The sequence below is a fragment of the Electrona antarctica genome, assembly GCF_951216825.1.
Source record: "Electrona antarctica genome assembly, chromosome: 12".
Taxonomy (NCBI): Eukaryota; Metazoa; Chordata; class Actinopteri; order Myctophiformes; family Myctophidae; genus Electrona; species Electrona antarctica.
In genome coordinates this window covers 47,183,479-47,192,676 of record NC_136793.1, presented here as the reverse complement: position 1 = coordinate 47,192,676, position 9,198 = coordinate 47,183,479, and positions in this window count along the sequence as shown.

The window sequence follows — 9,198 nt, the reverse complement described above, 5'->3', positions numbered from 1 at the left end:
CACACACACACACACACACACACACACACACACACACACACACACACACACACACAGTGGGGGGTGAACAGTGCGGGTTAGACATGGCGTTACGCTGGGGCTAGCGAGGGTCATACGGAATGAGGGAGAGAGAGAGAGAGAGAGAGAGACAGACAGACAATCAGAGAGAGAGAGAGAGAGGGGGGGGGGGGGGGGGGGGGGGGGGTGAAGGTTTAGGTCTCCGGGGTGACCAGTGTTTTGTCATGTGGAGCTGTGTTTACTTTTTCTGCTCACATGTTCTCCTCCCATCTCCTCCCCGTCTGCTGGATCGATAACTCTGCGTCCATCGGGGGGGGGGGGGGGGGGGGGGGGGGGGCGTGTGTGTGTGTGTGTGTGTGTGTGTGTGTGTGTGTGTGTGTGTGTGTGTGTGTGTGTGTGTGTGTGTGTGTGTGTGTGTGTGTGTGTGTGTGTGTGTGTGTGTGTGTGTGTGTGTGTGTGTGTGTGTGTGTCAATTGCCACTGACCAAGTCTCTCTCTTTGGGGATTTCATTGCTTTTCTATCACACAGAATGTATCATATACTGTCTGTATGTAATATATGTAGGTGGTGTAAGATGGATTTCAGAATCCTGCCTCGCCGACTGGTGAAATAACTGTTTGTTTGCCAAAGGCTAGGTTACACTTAAGAGAGAATTATCAGACGCAGCTAGCAGGCAGCCCAGGCGAGTATACCGCAGATATTCAGGGAATTATTTCAATTTCAATTTGAATCCAGTTAATTTGAGTGATTTGAGGTGTACAGTTAATTTGAGTTTATATACAGTGCATCCTTTTGTGTATATTCCTGCTTGTGTAACCATTTCCAAGAGGGAGTCCTTCATTTTCTGTTTGACTCTTTTAATCAGCAGGTCCTGAAATGCTTTTTGTTTTTTTAATCTTCAAGTGGTCACTTAATCAAGTACAACGGAAGTGAATAAAACCGTGCGCTGTACTTCTGCTGAGTGCATCCTATAATCCAGAGAGAGAGATTTTGTGAAAGACCAGAGCAATTTAAACAATAGAAATTCATTTAAACAATGATTACTGCGAGGGCTGTGATCATATTATCGTTTTTTCTTATTAGCTATTATAATGATATAGGTATCCAAAGAAATGCTTTAGCTATTGAAAACACATTTAAATTACAAACATGATTGTAATAAAGAATAATATTTTTTGAAATACACAATCTTGTCTGCCCACTCACACCTGTAAACCACATTTCAGTTGCAGAGATTCTTCAAAGCCTCCAAGCATTCAAAAACACGCGCACGCACGCACGCGCACACACACGCGCACACACACGCACACACACACACACACACACACACACACACACACACACACACACACACACACACACACACACACACACACACACAGTGTCACACACACATTTCCCATAATGCCAGACAGGCCTGTGGACAACAATAAAATGCATTCAGCTCCTCAGACAAGCTCCATTGGCCTTCCTTCCAGCCAGTAGACCTTCTCTGAGGCTTCTACCTCCTCCTCCTCCTACACACACACACACACACACACACACACACACACACACCTGACCTCGGAGGCAGGGCAGGGTCGCTTCTCTCCCAGGGAACACGGGCATCTGTTCCAGGAAGCGGCCCCTGCCTCGTTCAGGCCTAATTGTCGCTCCTCTATGAGGGGGAGCGGTAAGTGAGAGCTGGGGGGGGGGGGAGGTTGGGGGGGTGCTGTCACGTTCCCGTCACATCCCAATGGTCCGGTAAATAGAGCGTGTGAGTGTACCCCCCCCCCCCCCCCCCCCCCCTCCCCAACACCACCAGTTGTGGTGGAGAAAGTAGGCTATACTCAAATGTTTTACTTAAGTAAAAGTATAAATACTGCAATGTAGAACTACTACGTTACAAGTAAAAGTCCCGTATTCAAAATGTACACTCAAGTAAAAGTACAAAAGTATCGGCATCAAAATGTACTTAAAGTACTAAAAGTAAAAGTGCTCATATTGCAGAATGGCCCATTTCACTAGTTTCAAAATGGGTCCAAATCTTTTGAAAATAGCCGATCTACAATGCGTTGCATCGTGACACATTGTGAGCTTCTAGATCTGATATTTTCAAATGGCCTAAATGTATAGGGTTGAAGTGGTTAATGTATGTTTTCTTATCAAAATTAAAATCTCCAAAGTAACTCGTAACTAAAGTTCTCAAATGTAGTGTAGAGTACAAAAGTACAGAGATGTATAGTGGAGTAAAGTACTGGAAGTTGGAAATACTCAAGTGAAGTATACAAATATTGTACTTAAGTACAGTACTTGAGTAAATGTACTTAGTTACTTTCCACCACTGACCACCATGCACCGTTTCTGACGGACAAATACTCCTCTCCTCTCCTTTCCTCTCCTCGCTCCTTTTTTTGCACCCTATTTTATCCTTGCTACATTCAAGTCCCCCCCCCCCCCCCCCCACACACACACACACCATGCCCCTCCCCTCTACTTATTTATCCCTATACTCTGTCCTGTTCTTCACACCACCAGTAGAAAATAATTAATTACTGTGTTCACTGATGATTTATGATATTACTGACATAATTAATGATACACATCAATTTTCCTGCTTAACTGAAGGGGGTGGGGAGGGGGTTGGGGGTGCAGAGCCTGAGCCCCATCCCCATCCTGGCACCCCCGAAAAGGCAAGTACCCCAAGAACGAATGAAAAGCTCTGCTCTCCTCTCCTCGGATGAATAACTACTTCCTCTTCCTCCTTTCCCCCTCATTCTATACTATTCGTTCATCCAGACTGTGTGTGTGTGTGCGTGCGTGCGTGCGTGTGTGCGTGCGCGACATCGTCTATACCAGGGTGGCTCAGCAGCAGGTCTAGGATGCTCTTCGCAATCGACGTGTTGTCATCAAAACTAAAGGGCTGGACACTTGTTTTCACATGTAAATATGCACACATGCATATCTTTGTCTTGACGTGGTGCACATGTCTTAGTGTGCGTGTGTGTATGTGTGCCGACTCCATAATGGCCGCTGTGTGTGTGTGTGTGTGTGCGTGTGTGTGTGCTGTGTGTGTGTGTGTGTGTGTGTGCTGTGCTGTGTGTGTGTGTGTGTGTGTGTGTGTGTGTGTGTGTGTGTGTGTGTGTGTGTGTGTGTGTGTGCTGTGTGCTGTGTGCTGCGTGCTGCGTGTGTGTGTGTGTGTGTGTATAGGTATACAGTGATATATGATTCATGAAGAGACGTGTGAGGCATGTGTAATTCCACTTCTACCCCCAGGACCAGAGACAACAAGAAACGGCATGAATATTTGATTTGCTAGGGAGTATAAGGTATAGAAGAGGATCTACACACTGCATCTTAAGCAGACAACCTGGAATATTCCTCCTCTGGAATCATGTACACACACAGCTTTGCCATTCCGCGTGTTTCTCCTAATTGTCCGGCCGGCCGGCGCGTTGTTGTTGTTGTTGTTGTTACCGCTTGGCGTAGTTTTGAACGGGGCTCGCGCTTGATCCTTTGGACATGTAACTGGTGTTGTTTGTGTCCAGGAGGGGGCTTCACAGCGGCCAGAACTTGCAGTGACAGTTTGTTTTTAAAAGTATAATATAGGATATATCAGCTATTTGTGTTTTCGTTTTGCATTGTTTCTTTGTAAAAGATATTCCTCCGTTTACATAGCCACATTTAACTCTTAGATATTCCTCCGTTTACATAGCCACATTTAACTCTTAGATATTCCTCCGTTTACATAGCCACATTTAACTCTTAGATATTCCTCCGTTTACATAGCCACATTTAACTCTTACATTATAAGCTAAAATGATTAATGGCTTTCTTTTTTTGACAACTTTGTTTTCATTCCATGCAAATGTTTCGGTAGATTTTATCCTGAAAACCTGAACACTGTTACGCATAAGTGTGTGTGTGTGTGTGTGTGTGTGTGTGTGTGTGTGTGTGTGTGTGTGTGTGTGTGTGTGTGTGTGTGTGTGTGTGTGTGTGTGTGTGTGTGTGTGTGTGTGTGTGTGTGTGTGTGTGTGTGTGTGTGTGTGTGTGTGTGTGTGTGTGTGTGTGTGTGTGTGTGCGCGTGCGTGCGTCAATTGCGTGTGTGTGTGAGAGAGATGGAGAGAAAGAGAGAGTTAGAGGAAGAGCCCGCCAACTGACCTCGAGTGCGGTGAACTCCATCAGAGTATTTCCTGCCGTCTGCATTGGCCTCCAGTTAAACTTGTGATCAGGTAGTCTGAAAAAAGAAAAGAAAAATCCCTGATGGTGTCAACACACAGAATGAGTAGCTGGTGGTGGGGGGGTGATGATGTGTGTGTGTGTGTGTGTGTGCGTGCGCGTTGGGGGCGGGGGGGTTGCCACTGTGGATTAGTCTCCATGGCAACGACAAAGTATCCCTGTTTGTAGACGAGACAAATTCTGCTACATGTGAGGGAAAAAAAATGACTGACGGCTCTATTCCTTCTCAGCTGACCCATAGAAATGACTAAGTAAGCGTTATAATACCCCGCCACATTGACGGGGGTCTCCGTACTTTTTTTTCTTCTTTTTTTTCTTCCCTTTTTTAAAAAGTGCTCTTGTAAGTGCCTCTCTTTAGGGCATTTGCATAAGAAACATGGCATGCTTTTTGGAAGGGTGGGGGGGGGGGGGGACAGTGTTGGGGATGTTGGTGCATGGTGGTGGGGGGTAGCCTTCATATCTTCAGCTTGACGGCTTCTTTGTGATCAAGGAGAGAGAGAGAGAGAGGGGAGGGAGGGTCTGCCAGATGAGAATCACTTAATATCCAAAGCCCTGAGATGAGAGTGAAGAGCTGAGGGTAGAAGTTCATGATGTGGCCTCAGTCATCTGTTTTTCCCCTCTTCCTGCACTGCGTGTGCGTGTGTGTGTGTGTGCGTGCGTGCGTGCGTGCGTGCGTGCGTGCGTGCGTGCGTGCGTGCGCACAATAGCATACGTGTTGAGGTGGAATTGAGAGACAGAAACCTGTGCGTGCGCGAGAAAGCATCCGAGACGGAAAAAGTCAACATATGTGTCAAATAGGCACAATCATCACTACCACCAGCTGTGCACGTATTTTACCGAGCCCACTATCCCCTGATGTGGATTAAAAAAACGAAAATGTCTAAAGTGAGATCTTAAGTTCTCCCAGAGGTGAAACCGTTAAACCAAAAAGTCCTTTTTTTTCGTTGAATTCCAACGGTGGACTTGGACATGACGATGTAATGAGGAGGATGCGGAAAAAGGCCGGAAAATAAACATGTATAGAGTTACAAATAATTTGGAAGACTAGCTGCGTCCAAGAAAATTGTGAAACGGTGGAAGTTAAAGCGACTGGGTTTGATTTGTGTTAAAATGTCTGGGGACGTCTCTGGGAAGGCATGCAGGCAGGAGGCAGACGGTATTTCCGAACTGCAGGCGGTGGAGGACTGAGTATACTCGACCTCACAGCACTCGAGTCAAAGTATAGATTTACTCCTGGTCCAAATATTACTCCTCTACATCAAGTGAATGTTGCTCAGTCAAATTTGTACTTGAGTTAAAGTACTGGAGTACTTGCTTATAAATTATACTTAACATTTTCGAAAGTAGACTACATGCTTTAAAAAAAAATACTTAATTCAAAAGTATAAATTACTAAGTACATTTTGTTATTGCATCTCTGTATTGAAATGTATACTGTACATTTTCCCAAACAATTCTATGGTTTTCCTGACCTTTTCTAAAACTATTAATAATAATGAATATAGCGGATGCACAAGCTCCCTGGAATGCGAGATACCTTAGGCGATTTGAAATAGGACTGATTAGTGGTTAATTCATATTAATTCACCTTTTACATTGCTTGAAATATAGCGGTGTGGAAGTTCTAAGTATCCAAAAACAACTACTACAAGTAAAGTACAGATAGTAAAAACATTTACTTAACCTATTAAGACCTGAGGCTGGTTCTAAAAATATCTTCTAAATCTCTGGAGGAAGAAAAAAATAAAAATCTGAAAGAACTTGTGTTTCAGTGGTGCGCAAACTTTTTCATGTCAAGGACTCTCCGAAATGTATGTCTTTGTGTTTGTCCGCGGGCCCCCATCTCAAAATATTTTGTTCCAGGGACCCCCCAGAAGCAACGATTTGAGTTACTTTTTTTTTTGCTTTAAAATATACAGTATATGTATTCAAAGATTTGCAAAACTTTTCACAAAAAAATTAAAAATAAATAAAATGGTAGCGCAAAGTGAGACACTATGCGCTTGCTTGTATAGCCTATCGGCTATTTTGGAATAGCCAAAGTATAAAATAATGGTTAAAGTGGTAGATATAGTTAAAAATCTAAATTGACACCCATGCCATACCGGTTTAAATGGGTTAAGTAGTAAATACGTATTACTCAAGTAAACATACTTACTGTCCACCGCTAAATGTCTGGGGACGTGTGTGCGTGTGCGTGTGCGCGCGTGTGTGTGTGTGTGTGTGTGTGTATGTATGTGTGTGTGGGGGGGGGGGGGGGGGGGGGGGTGGCGGGCGGGCAGGAGGCAGAAGGTATTTCCTCACTGCGGGCCAGTTGGACCGAGGTTATGTGGTAACAGGGCACAGAACTATCAGTGACTGTCAGAACTGGCCCGAGTTCACAGCTAATGAGGGCCTCGCAGAGGAGAGTGTGTCCTGTATCCAGGGCCAGCACGCACGCACACGCATGCACACACACACACACGCATGCACGTGCGCACTGTACACGCTCAACACACCAATGTCAATGGTGTGAGGACCCTGACATGGTATGCCGTGTGTGAGAGAGGGACAGAGACAGACAGAGAGAGAGAGGAGAGAGAGAGATGGATAGTTTTGTCTTCTACAAACATTTTAAAACATCCATATTCAGTTGAATAATTTCCAATTTGAGATTATGATTCTAATTCCATATTTTGGTGCAACCCTTATATGATTAATAGTCCAGAACTCACTCAAAGTAATTTAAATTGGAAATATTTACAATATAAAAATACAAAAAGTAAATCTTTTGTGACCAATTTAATTTGTCGAAAATAGGTAAAACATACACGAAAACAAAGGGAATCTCACCAGGCACACCTGACCAAGTCATAATTTAGATCTGTGGTTGGTGAGACAATCAATAGGTAATTTTAATTAACACTAGGGGGCAGCAAAGCTCCACAGAACTCCCGTTGCTTCTTTGCTCTTGGAGTGCTCAGAAAGACAACCATGTGGCTTGATAAATGATGGGCTCCTGGCACCACAACACGTGTTTAGAAGTCACAGGAATTGCAAAGTTACCTTTATGAACATTTCCATTAATTTCAACATTTCTCAGAGCCCTTTTCAGAATAATTCAGAATCACACTCCGACACGGTGGTACACGGAGTGATGTTGGCAGGGCGTCAAGTGAATAATTTCCATCTCAGATGAGATGAGAGGCAGGAAGACTGTGGGGGTCAAGGTAGACATAAAATGAGTGCTAATGAAACTACAACTAGTGGCTGCTAAGTACTGTTCCTGTTTTAAGTCCCTAACAGAGATTTAAAAAAAAAAAATAGCAATCAATTAATCACACCTAATGCTGGATTATCGTTTAAAAATAATAATAATAATAATAATTAGACCAATAATTCTGTATAGAACCACACAATGTTCCTCGTTTTAACTACTCATCCTGTGGGAATTTGTATTGGAACAAATTATTTGGAATAGCGATAATGTTTTATTGTTTTAATTTTAAACTTTACTCAGTGGCTAAATTATTATTAACTTTTGACATATTTTTAACAAATTATTGTCAGTGCAAAAGTTTCATCTACAGTATATATTGACATTGTTCGCCTGGAAATTATTCTAACTCCATTTAATCTCCAACAAAATAAAGGAACGTTTATGTCAAATTGTGGTGAATAATAGACTGGCTTTCGATTAGCATGTAGAATGTGGATTAATTGATATGACATCACGTGTAAATGTAATGCATATTCATAGTTATAGAAAGCATTAGCTGATAATTTAGAAGTACAAGTCTTACTTGACAATAATAGCTGTACAGTGCATCTGCATTTTCACCAATTATCGTTTCGTAAAATAAATGATCTAGTTAATAGTTTTTATTGCATTTTTTATTTGGATTTGTGTTTATTTATTGTGAACTTAAATATTATGTTTTTTCAGTGTGACTACTGGATTAATCTCCCAGGATATTTATTGTTCAAATTATGGCAGCATTAAAATGAATTTACCTTGGCCTTTCCGGGGTGTTTTACAATAGTTTCTACACTGACAAAAAATAATAATACGCATGCTGCATAGTGTATGTACAATTATGTAGATTTAATTAAAGTTAGGTTTTCTTTTCTTCTCCAGTTAAACAGTTTATTGTAAAATTTGCATCATTATGAATTGTTCAAAAGCTGTTGTTTTTTTGCAAATAAAACAAAGCCTGCTCAAATAATATATATTTTTAATGATGATCAGTAGGCTAATCCTATTTTTTTGTACGTATTAATGACCAGAATGAGATATTAACACATTTTTGACAGATTCATTGAAAGATAAATGACATGAAAAGTTGAGTCTTTACTCAAACTAATCCCGGACGGGCGGGACGGTGTGAGCGGTGAGTTTTCCTCCAGTGTTGCAGCTCTGCCGCGGTTTGATCAGCGCCAGCGTCACCTCCTTACCGTACCGTACCGGCTCCCTCCTCGCTCCCCTGGGCATTCCACTGTTTTCTTTATGGACGATGATTGGAAAATACTCTTTTCTTTTGAAGTTTAATCTCTGTATGTGCTTATGCTTTGTGTGTGTGTGTGTGTGTGTGTGCGCGTGTGTGCGTGTGTGTGTGTGTGTGCGCGGCATGTGTGTGAGTGTGTGTGTGAATGGAGGTGCACGCACACGCGTACACACACACACACACACACACACACACACACACACACACACACACACACACACACACACACAGTTCCCTGAGTAATCATTGTTCAGTGGGTCTGGTCAGCACGTTGTCACCTGTATCCTATTAGGAACATTCTCGCCTCAGCACACACACACACACACACACACACACACACACACACACACACACACACACACACACACACACACCTCCATTCACCTCTCTCTCTCTCGCTCTCTCCTTCCCCTCCACCTCTCTCTCCACTACTACTTGCACCCCTCATTTCCACTGGGTATATCACCCTCTTTCCCGT